Genomic DNA, 18,061 nt, shown 5'->3' on the forward strand with positions numbered 1-18,061 from the left:
CTGAAGGAGATTAATTAGGCCAGTTAAGTTCATTGCACTAATTAGAGGCAAAGCTGAGATTCAAATACAGGCAATCTGAATCCAGCGTCCAGGTCTAGGTTTTTAATCACTCTTTATGCTGCCTCTTTTGTGATAGATGCTGAAAAATCATTTGATAAAGTTAAACTTTTAGTATAAACATACTAGAACCCTAGGACTAGAAGAAAACATTTTTTACATAAAAAAGCTATGTTTATAGAAATTTTCATAAGTTAGATACAATTTTTTTAATTTAAGGAATAAGAAAGAATACCCCCTACCACTCCTCCTATCCAACATTTATTCACTCAACAGGTACTTGTTTGTCACCCACTATATTCCAAGCACTCTCCTAGGCACAGGGAGAAAAATAACACAGGAATGGGGAAAGAGAGTACTGGGTGGGAGTTACGAGTTTAAATAAATGGATCAAAAGGAAACATTTCAATTAAGAGTTGAAATAGGTAAGGTGGTGCTGGAGGTTCTGGCCAATGCAAAAAATAAAAATACCTTTTAAAAAAGGGACCAAGAGATAAGAATAGAAGTGAAGAGATAAAAACTATTATTAGAAGGTGCTCTAGTCACTTACATAGAAAAGCTTCACAGAAAATAATTCATGTTAATAAGAATTCAGCAGATTTCCAAGAATTAAATCAACCTAAAAATCCATAGCACCTCTTTACATCAGCAATAACAAATTAACACATAATACAAAATTAAACACCATTTATGTGAATATCTTGAGTTTAACTTATCAGAGAATGCATAAGACCTTCATACTCATGCATGCACACACACGCTTTAAAAACTCTATTAAAGAACTTTAAAAAAGATCAAAATAAGTGGAAAGAAACACCACTTTGTTGTCAGTTCTCTCTGAATTAATGTAGACATTGATTATTCAATATTCCTAATAAAAATTCTAGCAAGATTTTACCAGGGAATTTGAAAAGCTGATTCTAAAAAATATATTGAAGATCAAGGGCTCACAATTAGGTAAGACAATTCTGAAAAAAAGAAACCCAAACTATTGTATTAAGATGTTACAACTGTCACTGTTTGCAGATGACATGATACTATACGTAGAGAATCCTAAAAATGCTACCAGAAAACTACTAGAGCTAATCAATGAATTTGGTAAAGTTGCAGGATACAAAATTAACGCACAGAAATCTCTTGCATTCCTATACACTAATGATGAAAAATCTGAAAGAGAAATTATGGAAACACTCCCATTTACCATTGCAACAAAAAGAATAAAATACCTAGGAACAAACCTACCTAGGGAGACAAAAGACCTGTATGCAGAAAACTATAAGACACTGATGAAAGAAATTAAAGATGATACCAACAGATGGAGAGATATACCATGTTCTTGGACTGGAAGAATCAATATTGTGAAAATGACTATACTACCCAAAGTAATCTACAGATTCAATGCAATCCCTATCAAATTACCAATGGCATTTTTTACGGAACTAGAACAAATCATCTTAAAATTTGTATGGAGACACAAAAGACCCCGAATAGCCAAAGCAGTCTTGAGGGAAAAAAACGGAGCAGGAGGAATCAGACTCCCTGACTTCAGACTATACTACAAAGCTACAGTAATCAAGACAATATGGTACTGGCACAAAAACAGAAACATAGATCAATGGAACAAGATAGAAAGCCCAGAGATAAACCCACACACCTATGGTCAACTAATCTATGACAAAGGAGGCAAAGATATACAATGGAGAAAAGACAGTCTCTTCAATAACTGGTGCTGGGAAAACTGGACAGCTACATGTAAAAGAATGAAATTAGAATACTCCCTAACACCATACACAAAAATAAACTCAAAATGGATTCGAGACCTAAATGTAAGACTGGACACTATAAAACTCTTAGAGGAAAACATAGGAAGAACACTCTTTGACATAAATCACAGTAAGATATTTTTTGACCCACCTCCTAGAGTAATGGAAATAAAAACAAAAATAAACAAATGGGGCCTAATGAAACTTCAAAGCTTTTGCACAGCAAAGGAAACCATAAACAAGACGAAAAGACAACCCTCAGAATGGGAGAAAATATTTGCAAACGAATCAACGGACAAAGGATTAATCTCCAAATTATATAAACAGCTCATTCAGCTCAATATTAAAGAAACAAACAACCCAATCCAAAAATGGGCAGAAGGCCTAAATAGACATTTCTCCAAAGAAGACATACAGATGGCCAAGAAGCACATGAAAAGGTGCTCAACATCTAATTATTAGAGAAATGCAAATCAAAACTACAATGATGTATCACCTCACACCAGTTAGAATGGGCATCATCAGAAAATCTACAAACAACAAATGCTGGAGAGGGTGTGGAGAAAAGGGAACCCTCTTGCACTGTTGGTGGGAATGTAAATTGATACAGCCACTATGGAGAACAATATGGAGGTTCCTTAAAAAGCTAAAAATAGAATTACCATATGATCCAGCAATCCCACTATTGGGCATATACCCAGAGAAAACTGTAATTCAGAAAGACACATGCACCCCAGTGTTCATTGCAGCACTATTTACAATAGCCAGGTCATGGAAGCAACCTAAATGCCCATCGACAGATGAATGGATAAAGAAGTTGTGGTACGTATATATAATGGAATATTACTCAGCCATAAAAAGGAACGAAATTGAGTCATTTGTTGAGACGCGGATGGATCTAGAGACTGTCATACAGAGTGAAGTAAGTCAGAAAGAGAAAAACAAATATCGTATATTAACGCATGTATGTGGAACCTAGAAAAATGGTACAGGTGAACTGGTTTGCAGGGCAGAAGTTGAGACACAGATGTAGAGAACAAACATATGGACACCAAGGGGGGAAAACCACGGTGGGGTGGGGATGGTGGTGTGCTGAATTGGGCGATTGGGATTGACATGTATACACTGATGTGTATAAAATTGATGACTGATTTTAAAAAAAAAGTTAACGAGGTATATTAATTAAAAGAGTATGGCATTAGCATGAAAAAGATAAATAGAGCAATTGAATTGAGAATAGATTGTTCAGCAAATCCTTTTAAATATGAGAATGTGGTATATGTTGAGCTGGCATGAAAAATCAGTGGTAAAGGATAGAGTATTTGTTAAATCACATTAGAAAAATTGACTACGTAGAGAAAAATGACTTTGAGCCTACCTCACAGCATATTACAAAATAAACTCCAAATGAGAAAAATTTGAAGAGCAAATCTATAATTTTACTGAGAGACATGCCTTCTTCTTTATCAGTTTTTGTAAAAAGAGTTCTAAAAATGTCATCAGCCAACTAGTTTCCAAAGCATCCAAGCTCTGAATTGCAGCCCTGTGTTTTTCTAGCTCTTCTTGTTATGTTTACATCTATGAGGAGGATAGAATTTCAAAGAGAGGTTGCCCAACTCTATAAAAATAGAGAGAATTGGTTTAGAAGAGGCCATTAGATTTGGTATCCAGGAACTCCTCTGAAACTTTAGAGAAAGGAATTTCACTAGCCAGCTGGGGACACAGTCTTAAAAGCACCCAAAGCATTTTGGACTTTCTGTAGGAGAACTCAGCTTGACTAAATATCTGGCAACAAACAAGCATTACTCACCAAGACATTGAGAAATACAGAACTGTTACGTTTATTTTTATTTTATTTAGAGATGCAGACAAGCTCCTGTAGCCAAAGCAAAACTTGGAACCATTCTGTATTTTGGTCTCCGAGCTTAGGTTTATTCTTTTGTTTTATAAAAGATTCAACAGTACTTTTGACAACCAGTGGTTTTCCCCAATGTCCTAATATTATCTCCCTTCACAAAATAGGCTCTCACAGTCAGGCTGTGGTAAATAATCCCTGAAAACACAATATTCACTGCCACTCCTGCCTCCTGAATTACTGTATTGCCATGTTTTAAACATTCTGGAACAAAGGCTCTACAAACCCAATCTATTTGGTTCCATAAGAGAATGGGTCATAAAGAAAAGAGGTTGGGCTTCCCTGGTGGCGCAGTGGTTAAGAATCCACCTGCCAATGTGGGGGACACGGGTTCGAGCCCTGGTCCAGGAAGATCCCACATGCCAAGGAGCAACTAAGCCCATGTGAGACAACTACTGAGCTTGTGCTCTAGAGCCCATGAGCCACAACTACTGAAGCCTGCGCGCCTACAGCCCGTGCTCAGCAACAAGAGAAGCCACCGTGATGAGAAGCCCACTCACTGCAACTAGAGAAAGCCCACGCGCAGCAACGAAGACCCAACACAGCCAAAAATAAACGCGCAGCAACGAAGACCCAACACAGCCAAAAATAAAATAAAAATAAATATATTTATTTTAAAAAAGAGGTTTATAAAGCCATTATCATCATCATCATCATCATCATCATTTTCATTGTCATTATTATTATTATTATTTTGCCAAGGATGTTGATTGTATTCTTTTCTCTCCACATGATTCATTCTTAATGGTAAGAGCTTTATTTTAGCAAGTATTTTTGAGGTCTCTGGAATTTAGGAGTAAATACGCAAAATAATCCATCCAACATTCCAAATCATGGGTTGGAGAGTAGGAATTATTGTGTATGTGTGTCACCCTATAGAGAAACCTGTAGGTTATTTACGTAAGGAAAATAGAGTTTATCTCTAGCAGAAGAGGATTTTCTCACAGCCTGACTGCTTCGGGGAGCAGTCCTCCTGGAGAAAAGAACTGGAGGGCAGAAGTTCAGGTTTCCACTTAACATGTGAAAAATAAATTTGTAGTAGAGTTTTCAGAAGGAAAAAGGATTCTCTTTAGAGTAGTGAGTTCCATGCGACTAGAGGAATTTAAGCAGGGGATGGGTAGTTGTAAGAGAAAAAAAAAAAACCCATAAAAGCTTTCAGAGGGCCCAACTGCCTTTCCATTGCTGAGAGTATTTCTGAAAATTCATTTGGGGGCTACATTCATTTGTATACCTCATCACTTATGTGTAATTCTCAGACCTTGAGGGTTGGTGGATTGGGCATACACTTCAGTTTAAGTAGACAGCTTTTGGGGGGCGAACACATGGAAGCTTTCACATTTTCCTTGGCTCCATGGAGCCCTGTTAAGGCATAGAACTAGGAGGAACACATGAGAAATGAAAGGCAATACCGGTGTGGGGAACTTTCGTTGTCCTCCCTACATGAGAAACATGTGACACAAACAAACAAGTATATTGGTCAGTTCCTTGTCAGCGATTTTGTTTATACCATTCTTCCTTGTTTGAATTCCTCCCACCCCATCTCCACCCATGGAAATTCAACCAGTGTTCCTGTCCCAAATCAAATGGAACTTTCCCCATAAAATAACTCCCTGATTCATTAAATTAATATAATAATTCCCTGATTCATGCTTCCCATACATCTTTTCATCTTTTCAGTTTTAGCACTTAATGGGTACTTCTCTTGCAGCCTTTAGGTTATTCTAAAAATATCTTTTCTTACCTACTGGAATCTAAATTTCTGAGGACAGAGAACGTGTCTAAGATCCTTACACCTAAAATGTGTAATGACACCTGAAATGTAATTCTCTACCTTATAGCTAGTACATTTCAATAGATAGATATTAAATGAATGGAAGAATGAATCAAACATTCTGAATAGAAGGAAAATGTCAAAGTTGCTTTGCTACAGCAGGATGCCTCTCTCCTTTTCCTTTGATCGAAACTATATGTTCTTTTATTTCAGACTTTGGGCTGGAAAATGATCCTGTCATTTTCCAAGTGACAAGAAAACTATGAGGGGTACAAAGTAGGGAAGTTTGTTGAGGGCATATGCAACTCCATGAAATAGTTTTGAAGATCAAGGTACAATTTTTTCCCCTTTCAGGTAAGGAAAACTGTGTATGAGTGGAATTAGAAAGAGGAAAAAGACCAAGTGAAGTTTAATCACTCATCATGAGTGGTATTAGAACCATTGAGAAAATTATCGAGAAAATGACTTTCCTTCTAAAAGGTAAACCCTGTCAACAGCAGGAGGTAAAAACCCCAGTCAACAGCACTGAGTGAAAGGTAAGAAGATTTTAAGCAACTTAAATACAAAGAAACTTCTTAAGACATTAGTGACTCTTTTCCACATTTCCATTAAGGTTCTATCCGTAAAGAAAATATTCCCCTGTATTCCACAGCAGTGTATCTTATTTTTTTTAATATGCAGCAATGCCAGCCAACTAGAAGCTGAGGTGGAGACACTGAACAGCTACCTTGGCACTCGGTTCTTAATATATGTTCAAAGGGTTAAATTTTTCGGCAAAGCCAATAAGATGACAGCCAGATAAAACATTCACAGTCCTCAGGGTGGAAAATAATGTTGCCAGGCCAGCCAAAATATAATTTCTCCTATGTCTTTTCTCTCCAGGAAGTACCTCTGAAAAACACCTTTCCAGCACAATAGTCATTGAATCCAATTATATATTTTTAGACACCACTAACCATTCTTTTTTTATTTCTTCCATTTCAAGAAAAGTCTCCACATCTGGAAAGAACAGCAATGAAGAACAGGAACTGGTGCATTCATGCTCGGCTCCTACCGGGCATGTTTCGTTTAATTTCCTCCATTTTTATGACACTTTCCTATGCTGCTACTCCAGATGTTCAGTGAAACACCTCACTGCCGAGAAACTGTAGGGGAAGGAAAATCAAAGAAAGTCTGACTGAAGGTCTGAGTGTGAGATCACTACAACCATCAGCAGAGGCAACAGGAGCGTATGTTCAGGCTTCTCAGAACCACTTCTCTGGGGTCTCATCTTGGTCTCTGTTTATAAACTCTGCTGCCTTTTGCACCTCTGATCCATCGCCAGGCAGACTGGTGCGCTGTCCTACCTGTGCTTGTCTTCTGTAGCCTGTCTTCCTCCGTAATGTCAGGAAGAACACAAAGGGCCCTATCACTGGTTCAGTTTTCCATACTTCACCCATAAAGTCTGCAATCAATCAGTTTTTCCCCTGAGCAGGTGAGAAGTCATTTCCTTCTATCTTTTCGTTTATTAAGAAGCAAGAACCAGCTATGAATACTATCTAGAGCGTGGTCTGGTGGAGATAGGGAGGAATGAGATATGAGATACAGGTCAAAAACCGAGCCATGACCTCAGCTTTAAGCATGATGGAGAAGAAAGGCAAGGTTGGTGCCTAGAGAAGCCATCTGTTTAAAGGATGTGAGGTAGATAAAGAATACTTAGCACCTCGTCTCTGCATATTCATTATCTAAGAAAAAAAAAGTTGGCTTTTGCTTATTTACAATATGTGAGTGAGTTTCAAATCCTTGCCTAATAAGTGGAGGCAAGGTGGGGAGAGTCCATGAGGGTGCTAGGTGTCCACAATATGTGAGACAGAAAAGCACAAAATGGGGAGTGTTGACCTTAAACAAACAGACTGCCAGTTATTTCTCCAGCAAAAAATGGGTTTATTCGGGATCAGCAAAGAATTGCAACGGTGAGCCACTCACAAGTCTCCCCGCAGCAAGGAGAGGAGAACTCTTTTAAAGAGGAGAAGAGGAAGTTGGGAGGGCTGTACTAAACATAGAGTCCATTGGAGGAATTGAGAGTGCCAAGTATAGTGGCTTTTCACTGGCTGAGTTGTGACAGTCTCTCATTGGCTGAGCTCTTGCCAGACAGGAAGAGGAAGTCTTTCTTCTTCCTGTCGGGATCTGCAATCCTTGTAGGGTGGAGAGCTCCCCCTCTGGCTTCCTGACTCTGTTTTAATTAAGATGTCTTTTTATTAATTTTTATAGGTGGTTGTGGACTCTAAAGCCAAACTGTGACAATTCTGTAAACTTTTCAGGGGGCAACTCTTGGCCTATTTTAAATATCCTAAATTAACTTTTTCCTTCACTACTCTTTCTCCCTTACACAACCACACTGCCAGTTAAAAAGAAAAATTTCCCTCTCATATCTCTATTGGGATAGGTGATAAATAAATCTCTTGATTGGTTTTTTAAAATTTTTTATTCATCAAATATTTATTACCTTGTATTCAATCAGTACAGTCCTATGCTAGACACTGAGATCAGACTGGTTCTATTTTTTTATTTTATTTTATTTTTTACAAGGGAACAAATCCACACTTTTATTTATTTACTTTTCAGTAAGTTTAAATCTTTGAAGGGTACAGCATCACACGAATTCTGTGTCCAATGGCCTTAGTAGAAAGGTTGCTTCAGAATTTGGCATGAACCATGCCACTGTTTCCATGGGCACGAGCTATCTTTCCCCAGATTACTCTGGTTTTGTTAGGTTTTCCACCAGGAGTTACTGTGTTGTTCTTTGCTTTGTACAGATAAGCACACCTCTTGCCTAGACAGAATTCAGTTTCATCTCAAGCATATACACCTTCAATTTTCAGGAGAGCTGTGTGCTCCCTCTGGTTCTGTAGACCCTGCTTATAGCCAGCAAGAATGGCCTTGGACCACAGCCTTCCAGACATATTTATTGTTTTAGAAGTCCTGCTCCCAGCAGGCCTCCACAGGGTCCAAGATGGTTGAAAAAGAAAAGTATTTTTTTAATTTAAATTTAAAATTTTATTACGGAAATGACTTTTAACATGAGATCTACCTCTTAAAATTTTTTAAATGTACAATATGTTATTGTTGACTATAGGTACAATATTGTACAGCACCTATTTAGAGATTATTCATAGATACCTCATACAAATCGAATCAAGCCATACCTGTCTTCTATAACTGGCTTATTTCACTTAGTTTGTCCTTAAGCTTCATTCATATGGTCATGCATTGCAGAATTCCTGTCTTTTTTAAGGCTAAATAATATTCCATTAGATGTATATTCCATAGTTTCTTTACACAGTCATCTGTTAATGGACTTTTAATTGTTTCCACAACTTGGCTATTGTGAATAGTGCTGCAATGAACATAGGGGTACTAAAACTTTTTGGATCCTGATTTCAATTCTTCTGGATAAATTCTAGAAGTGGAATTGCTGGATCTCAAGGTAATTCTACTTTTATTTTTATTTGTTTTTTTAAAAATAAAAATTGTATATATTTAAGGTGCACAGCATGGTGTTTTGAGATATATACATATATATATATATATATATATATATATATATAGTGAAATGATTACTACATTCAAGTTAATTAACATATCCATGTCCTCACACAGTTAACATGTTGTTGTTGTAAGAGCACCTGAAATCCACTCTCTGAGCAAATTTCCAGTACACAATCCAGTACCATTCACTATAGTTACAATGCTGATAATCAGATCTCCAGACCTTATGCATTCTACATAATGGAAACATCATACCCTTTGACCAACATCTCCCCATTTCCTCCACTTCCCAGCCCCTGGTAAACACTGTTCTACTCTCTTTCTATGTATTCAACTTTTTTAAGATTTCACATATAAATGAGATCAGGCAGTATTTTTCTTTCTGATTCTGGCTTATTTCACTTAGCATAATGTCTTCCATTTTCCTGCATGTTGTTGCAAATGGCAGAATCTCCTTCTTTTTTAAAAGCTGAGTAATATTTCATTGTATGTACATACAAATATTTTTTTACTCAATCATTCATCAGTGGACACTTAGGTTGTTTTTGTATTTCAGCTATTGTGAATAATGCTGCAATGAATATGGGAGCACAGATATCTTTTTGAGGTACTGATTTAATTTTCTTTGCGTATATACCCAGAACAGGAATTTCTGGATCATAAGGTAGTTCTATTTTTAATTTTTTGAGGAACCTCCATATTGTTTTCCATAATTGGTATACCAATTTACAATCCCATCAAAAGTATATAAGGGTCCCCCTTTCTCCACATCCTCCCTAACACTTGTTGCCTTTTTTGTCTTTTTGATAATGGTTACTTAACTGATGTGAGGTGAGATCTCATTATGATCTTGATTTCCATTTCTCTGATGATTAGTGATGTTGAGCACCTTTTCATATATCTAATGGTAATCTGTATATCTTCTTTGGAAAAATGTCTATTCAGCTCTTTTGCCCATTTTTTATGAGTTTATTTTGCTATTGAGTTGTATGAGTTTCTTATATATTTTGGATATCAGATATATGGTTTTCAGTTATATGGTTTATCAGATTTATGGTTTTCAAATATTTTCTCCCATTCCATGGGTTGCCTTTTCATTTTGTTGATGGTTTCCTTTCCTGTGCAGAAATTTTTAGTTTGTTTATTTATTTATGCTTTCGTTGCCTAAGCTTTTGGTGTCGTATTCAAAAAATCATTGCCAAGGTCAATGTCAGGGAGGTTTTTCCCCTGTGTTTTCTCTTAGGGGCTTTATGGTCTCAGGTCTTATGTTTAAGTTTTTAATCCATTTTAGTTGATTTTTATGTATAGTGTAAGATAGGGGTCTATAGATCTCTGATTTAAAACAAAATCCTTCCTTTCCTTCTTTCTGTGCACTTCTTTTCCTTTACTTCCTCATTTCCTCCATTCCTTTCTTCCTAATTTGGTCAACAAACGACTAGGTGAAGATGTGAAAACACTGTCATCCATACAGGGTTACGGGCACTGCCTAAGGGAGGCTTTCAGAATCTGAGTGGGGTTCCAGAGTGTCTGGGGGCTTGGGTGCACTGGTGGCAGCCTGGCCTGGTTATTCGAGGATGAGAGAGTTGAGGAAGATGTCTGAAGGCGGAGGTGAGTAGTGGCATCTAATGTGAAAGACTGAAGATTGAGTAGGGTGAGAACGGCATCCATGAGGAGGAGTGAAGTGGCAGTTGCTAGTGTAGGGTATTCAGAAACCAAGCAGCTTGAGAAGTTTGTCACACCGGTGGCGGAGAGATGGGGAGGGTGGAGAGGAGGGTGATGGTGGCTTTTATATGAGTTGAGTACCTATGACGGTAACTAATCAAATAGTTATTTATATTGAGAAAAATTGAGTCCGATTCATTGCTGCTAGAAAAGGGAGTCACAAATATGGAAAAAAAGAAAACTAGAATGAACCCTGTAATGTTAGATTAGATATGGAAATATTAATGTGAATTTATAGTTTTCAGTAGATAGATAGATGACAAATAGAAAGAAAAAAGGAAGGAAGATAGGAAGGAAGGGAGGGAGGGAGGAAGGAAGGAAAATGTGGGGATAGATAATGTAATTGCATATAACATAGTTCATATATATCCTAGCTCTGTCCTGAGAGAGCCTGGGAGCAGAGATACTCCAGTAGCAATGAGCATATCTTTCACTCAGATCTTGCTTTATAAATACCATTCTCCACTAAAAGGAACCAGAGCTCCTTGGAGAAATTTCCGATTCCTGGACTGGGGAAGGGAAGAAATGGATGAGCCAGGAGCATTTTGATGTACCAGAAAGTAAAGAAATGTTCCCCATATGATGGAACCATGTCAAAAGGATACACAAACCAGCCTGAGATCCACACTGGTCAAATCTGGGACGATTTGAGCATTAAAATAAGTAATAATAGCAACATATTATAATCAATTGAATAAAACAGAAATCCACCAGTACATACAGATATGAATGCATGAATAAATGAATGGATGAATAAATGAATGAATGACTAAATGAGCAGAGGTGAAAGATTTTCATAACAGTGAAATGCCAACTAATAAATGGAGGAGAAAACTACAGAATAAGAAAATCATCTGGCAATTATCACAGTAATAAGTAACTCAGCCAAAAACATCAATGCATGTAAAACATTTTGGTGAGAGTTAAATGATGCACAAGATATTTCTATAAATTCAAAGAACTTCTGTGCAAAATGCTTGTCAATTATAAAGGTAAAAGAGGGAATCTTTACAACTGGGGAAACCTGGAAGAAACTATTTAATCACGTGCTAATGTTTAATATCCCCAGTAATGGCACACATTGAATTTGCTTATCAGTTGATAGAATGCAGTGAGAATAATTTGGTATTACTTTTCTGATACTCCTGCCCAAAATACTTAACTTGAATCTAGTCATGAAGAAAAATCAGACAAACCCAAATTGAGGGACATACTATAAAATAACTGGCCTACAATTTTTAAAAGTGTCAAATCATTTAAGTCAAGTAAAGATGGAAGAATAGATCCAATGTGAACAGGACTTAAACAGATGTGCCAACTAAATAGAATTGGATTCTTTTCTAGAAAGGATATTATTGGAAAATGGTGAAACTTGAATAAACTCTGTAGATTAGATGGTAATATGTACCCATGTTAAATTCCTGATTTTGATGGTAATAGTGAAGTTATGTGGAACAATGGCCTTGTTTGTTGGATATTCATACTTACATATTTGGGAGGTGATGGGGCATCAGGTTGGCAACTTAAAATGATTTAGGAAAAAGAAAAAATGCTCCTGGTATTATTCTTTTAGCTTTTCATAAGTTTAAAATTAGTTTAAAATAAAATTTTAAACACACACACAGTAGCACAGATAAAACTGGGGAAATCTGCACAAGATCTGTGGATTCTATCAATGTTATATCCTGGCTGTGATATTGTACTACAATTTTGAAAAATGTTTCCATTGAGGAAAACTGGTTAAAAGGTAAGAAGAAATTTCTGCATCGTTTTTTACAACTCCATGTGAATCTACTATTATCTCTAAAAAATGTAATTATAAAAAAATTTTTAAAAAGTTAGATTAAGGGAAGTAATGTTTACTGAGCATAACCTCTCATTGAATCTTTTTTTTACATTACTGTATTTTTTACTGAAGTGTAGTTATTTACAATATTATATTAGTTTCAGGTGTACAACATAATGATCCAATATTTTTATAGATTATACTCCATTTAAAGGTATTATAAAATATTGACCATAGTCCCTGTGCTATACATTACATCCTTGTATCTTATTTATTTTTTTAAGACATTTTTCGTTTTTTTTTTTTTGTTTTTTTATTGGAGTGTAGTTGATTTACAATGTTGTGTTAGTTTCTTCTGTACGGCAAAGCAAATCAGTTTACATATACGTATATCTACTCTTTTTTAGATTCTTTTCCCATATAGGTCATTACAGAGTATTGAGTAGGTCCTTATTAGTTATCTATTTTATATATAGTCATTGAATCTTTATAATGGCCTATGACAGTGGTATTACGCTTATTATACAGATTAAGGAAACAAAGTGAGAGAGTTTAAGTAATGTTCAAAATTTGACTGTTTGTAAATAGAAGAAATGGGATTGGATTAGAATTTTGTCTGGTTTTACAGCTAGAAGAAAATATTACTAGAAAAAAATCCAGAAGAAAGATTCTAAATATACCATATCACTGTTACTGATGGAAACTTATTAATAAATGCATGCTTTTGTCAAATATAGGGCTAAAATTGAAAAACTAAATAATACCCACTAAATTCTATGGTCAGGCCATGGGGTAAATAATTTTGATTTATATGATTCCACAAAACTCAAAGTTCAATATAAATCTACAAATAATATTTTCACAATTCAACTACAATGAGAATCCTAACATCCTAAATGGAACCCAAAGTGCATGAGAAATGTCTGGTATTTTCGTGTCAGACGTTACAATTTATAAACCAAATAGTTAACAGTAAATATGAAAGCATTTAAGAGGAGTATCTGAGTATAGGAATTAAAATGAGAAATAGGAGTAAAAGTACTGATCATCTAAGTAGGAGATTCTATTCTTTAGAATTAGCCCATGTTTAGTGCTGGATCTTATAGAATATGCTTTGTGAGGGAAGATAGATTCTTCTGTAGAAGATGGGGCATCACAAGGCAAATGAAGTTAGTGCTGGTTATCTGTTCTCTGATGAAAACACGTTCAACACTGGAACTCCAGAGGCAGCCCTTAGAAACATGACCTTTTGATAGAAACATTATAGAAGAGGAATGGCTGTAAAATGGGGAAATACTCCATGTCCATATGCGGAAGCAAATTGGGAGAAAAATTACTATTTAGCGGTAATAAATACTATTAAAAAATATTAATTCGAGAGATTAGATCTTTTTCCTGGTCACAGTGAACATATTTCTGATTCTATTTCTGGCCCAAACAATGAAAAAAATAGATTGTGACATCTGAATCCATCCAGGAAAGTTCAAGAATGTAATTAACTTTCTCCTCAAACCTAACATAGAGCTTAGAATATTATTCACTGAAAGTATGCTTCAAAGATGAGGAATCATAATCATAGCAGCAGCTGTTAGGTGGGCTTTCCTACATTTTCTAAAGTTACCAGCTAGGAAAACTGATCTAGCTGAAAATCTAAAGACAGTTTGGATATATATATATATATATATATATATATATATATATATATATATATATATATATATATACTAATATTTTTTAAAGTTTTTAATGTATTTTGTAGGCTACAACTCAAGGATTTTTAAAAATTTTATCTTCTGGGCATTATATTTCAGATGTCCATATTTATCCACCTGGTGTGTGGAGATAGCCGAGCTAAGTCCTCATGTTAACCTCTTACTTCCTATGATCATGATTAACTGGAAGATTTAAACCAAAGCTCCTTTTCTACTCTTTTAAAACACAGAGTGCTTAACAAAGCTATACTTAGTGTCTATGAGAATTACTATCTAGTGCATTTAAATACTGTGCATTTAAATGAATAATGTATAATTTAGGTCAGAATTTTTTTTTACAAAGTTAAGTGTATTAAATACATTTTCCTCTAATCTTCAGTTATTATTCATGCTGATTTTTTCCTCATTCTTGAGTAAAATTAGCTCATCACAAGTCTTTATTGGGTCATCCTGATTTTATGGTACTTGTCACTGGATCCTCATCTGGGAATTAAAATACCTTATTCAAGTATCAAAACTTTTATAGCCTTTTCCTCTATCTTCTGTAGACTTCCACTTCCCCTTATTATCCCTGTATTAAGAGAGACATAAATAATTTCCTCTTAGAAACTGTCAGGCAAAGTCGGAACTTTTTAAGTTCCAAGCTTCCCTCTGCTTGTCCACTTCCTTATGTTCCAGCAAAAATCATGTCGCTGAGCAATATAATGGTCTGGGAAAAACGATAGTCTTTTAAATATTTTAATATAAATGTTATTTACATGTGTACTTTAAATTTTTTCTCTAGGTGCCCTTCCCAATCAGATACTTCACAAATTGTTTTCACTTCCTCCCGCTACTCAAGTCTAAAAAAGTTCTCAGATAACTTGGAGTGTGTTAAGCAACCATATAAATCTTTTTAAACGTTTTTTGAAAAAAAGAGGGAAAGTAAGATACTTAAAAGAAAAAAAACTTAGAGATGCTGCAAGACCAGTATAGGCATTATTATGCAAATATTTGGAAAACAATTTTCAGACTGGCAAACACTGATGAGCTTTTTCTCCCCTCACATCTATATTCAGGGAGAATTCTGAAATGCTAAGATTACACAGTCTGGTCACCGACCAATATCTTCTTTCAGCCCTGCTCTCGGAGAGTACCAGATGTTTAGGCAACAATGAAAAATGTCTAAGGTTATACATTTTATCTTTCCCTTTGCTTTTGAAACCCCTTTCCTTACGGAGAATTTAGAAAAGTCAGGTTAGGTTTCAAGTACTATGAAGCTAGGATCTAGATTCTTCCATTCTTTTTAGGCCTTGAGGAAAAGGACAAGTATAATTCTTTTTTTTTTCATATATCCACTCTTATTGTAGATTCTTTTCCCATATAGGGCATTGCAGAGTATTGAGTAGAGTTCCCTGTGCTGTACAGTAGGTTCTTATTAGTTATCTATTTTATTTATAGTAATGTGTATATGACGATCCCAATCTCCCAATTTATCCCTCCCCCCCATCATACCCTGGTAACCATAAGTTTGTTTTCTGCATCTGTGACTCTAGTTCTGTTTTGTAAATAAGTTCATTTGTACCCTTTTTTCAGATTCCACATATAAGCATTATCATATGATATTTCTCTGTCTGTGTCTGAATTACTTCACTCAGTATGACAATCTCTAGGTCCATGCATGTTGCAAATAATATTAATTTGTTCTTTTTTATGGCTGAGTAATGTTCCATTGTATATATGTACCACATCTTCTTTATCCATTCCTCTATTGATGGACGTTTAGGTTGCTTCCATGTCCTGGCTATTGTAATAGTGCTACAATGAACATAGGGGTGCATGTATCTTTTTGAATTATGGTTTTCTCTAGGTATATGCCTAGGAGTGGGATTGCTGGGTCATATGGTAGTTCTATTTTTAGTTTTTTAAGGAATCTCCATACTGTTCTCCATAGTGGCTATACCAATTTACATTCCCACCAGCAGTGTAGAAGGGTTCCCTTTTCTCCACACCCTCTCCAGCATTTATTGTTTGTAGATTTTTTGATGATGGCCATTCTGACTGGTGTGAGGTGATACCTCACTGCAGTTTTGATTTGCATTTCTCTAAGAATTAGCAATGTTGAGCATCTTTTCATGTGCTTTTTGGCCATCTGTACGTCTTCTTTGGAGAAATGCCTATTTAGATCTTCCACCCATTTTTTTGATTGGGTTGTGGGTTTTGTTTTTTTTTTTTGATATTGAGCTACATGAGATATTTGTGTATTTTAGAGATTAATCCCTTGTCAGTTACTTCATTTGCAAATATTTTCTCCCATCTTAAGGTTTCCGCAGCTGGCAGGTTGAACTAACAATTGGTGAAGAGATAGGATTTGGGTCGGATGCCCAGCCAGGGACGAATAGTTGTATTTGTTGAGGGCATACCCTTTATCCTATCCTTTGGAAACATAAGAGTCATCACAGGTAAGTGGATGCGAATCTAAGTCCAGTAGAGGCAAGGGCACAGCATCTGGTGAAGCTAGCAAGATGTGACTCCCAAATCTGGAAAATGATGGACGATTTTCTATATTGAGTGTCATCTGTTGTTTTGAGAACAGCAATTCTCTTGACTAATAAAAATCTTTAGTGAGGGAAATGCTGAAATGTGATCTTATTTCCTTAGGTTTTTAGATTGAGATGCCAGGAAGACAAGAAGTAAATGTTATTCTGAAGGTTGTGTCACCCAGAGAGAAATGAATAAATAACTGTCACAGGACACTGATTCTGGGCTCATTAACGGAAAGAAACAAATTAACATTTCTTCACATGAGATAAGGCTTCTTTTCTATTGATAAAGAATATGTTGGGGAATTTTAATTATCTATTGCCTAAGATAATTCAGAAACTTTTAGAAAAACAAAACACCGGTGAACATGAAAAGCAAAAATATTTTGCATCCTATAAATTTTTATTTCAATTCTTGTTAATATTTATGCATATATTTTTATACACATAATTTGTTGAAAAATATACTCATTTTGACTTCTGCAATTTATAGAATATTTATATTTCCATGTAACAATATAATTCTAGAGCCTTTTAATATATTATTTATTATAATATTATTCATGTAGTCTGATTCTCAAAAGTATTTTTGCACCTAACCAGATTGCACTGAAGTAGGAATGAGCCAGTACACACTGCCATAAGTTGAGATAGCATTGTGTATTACTGAAATTTATTTTTGAAGTCTTAACTGCAATATGTAATGGTAACAAAATAGCTTTTATTTGTGTTTCTATGTATTTTTTTAATATGGTTTGTGATTTCTATTATTATGGGTAAGCTTTTTTTTTAATTATAATAAGCACTTATTTAGCAGACTGTGGCTGGTAACTTTATATATTTGTGTGTGTGAGTGTTTGTATTTGAGATCAAAATTTTATCAGTTATAGTGTCATATATTTTGTCATTTACACGTGTCATTACTCTAATTTACAACAGTTATTTCCATTTTTATATCCTTAAACATTCATTGGCTGTGTTTCTTTTGATAATACTTTACATTTCCTTAATAATACTGCATTTATTTTCCTGCTCACACAGGCCTTTATTAAAACAGAATTGCCTGCAGCTCCATAGTGACATAAGAAAGTAGTCTATATGGCAAAAATAAACTGAAGTAACAGATTTTCCCACTATATTTGCAAAAAATCCTGAAGTCTCTAGCCTTAATTTACCATTTTCTAGGGAGTATTTTGCCAGCTGAAATGAGTTAAAGTAAGTTTTTTTAACCAAAATTTTATAAATAGATATCTCTAACAACTTACACTTTTTCATTTGTACCTAT

General features: G+C 35.3%; 1 long non-coding RNA gene and 1 pseudogene across 1 annotated transcript in view; both read right to left on the reverse strand.

The window, feature by feature from the left end:
• Window positions 1-18,061, reverse strand: part of LOC137756036 (uncharacterized) — an 84,675-nt gene that overhangs the window by 17,716 nt on the left and 48,898 nt on the right. The window lies entirely within an intron of this gene.
• On the reverse strand, window positions 8,079-8,448 carry LOC137755975 (large ribosomal subunit protein eL33 pseudogene; annotated as a pseudogene).

Source organism: Eschrichtius robustus, chromosome 21 (assembly GCF_028021215.1).
Source record: "Eschrichtius robustus isolate mEscRob2 chromosome 21, mEscRob2.pri, whole genome shotgun sequence".
Taxonomy (NCBI): Eukaryota; Metazoa; Chordata; class Mammalia; order Artiodactyla; family Eschrichtiidae; genus Eschrichtius; species Eschrichtius robustus.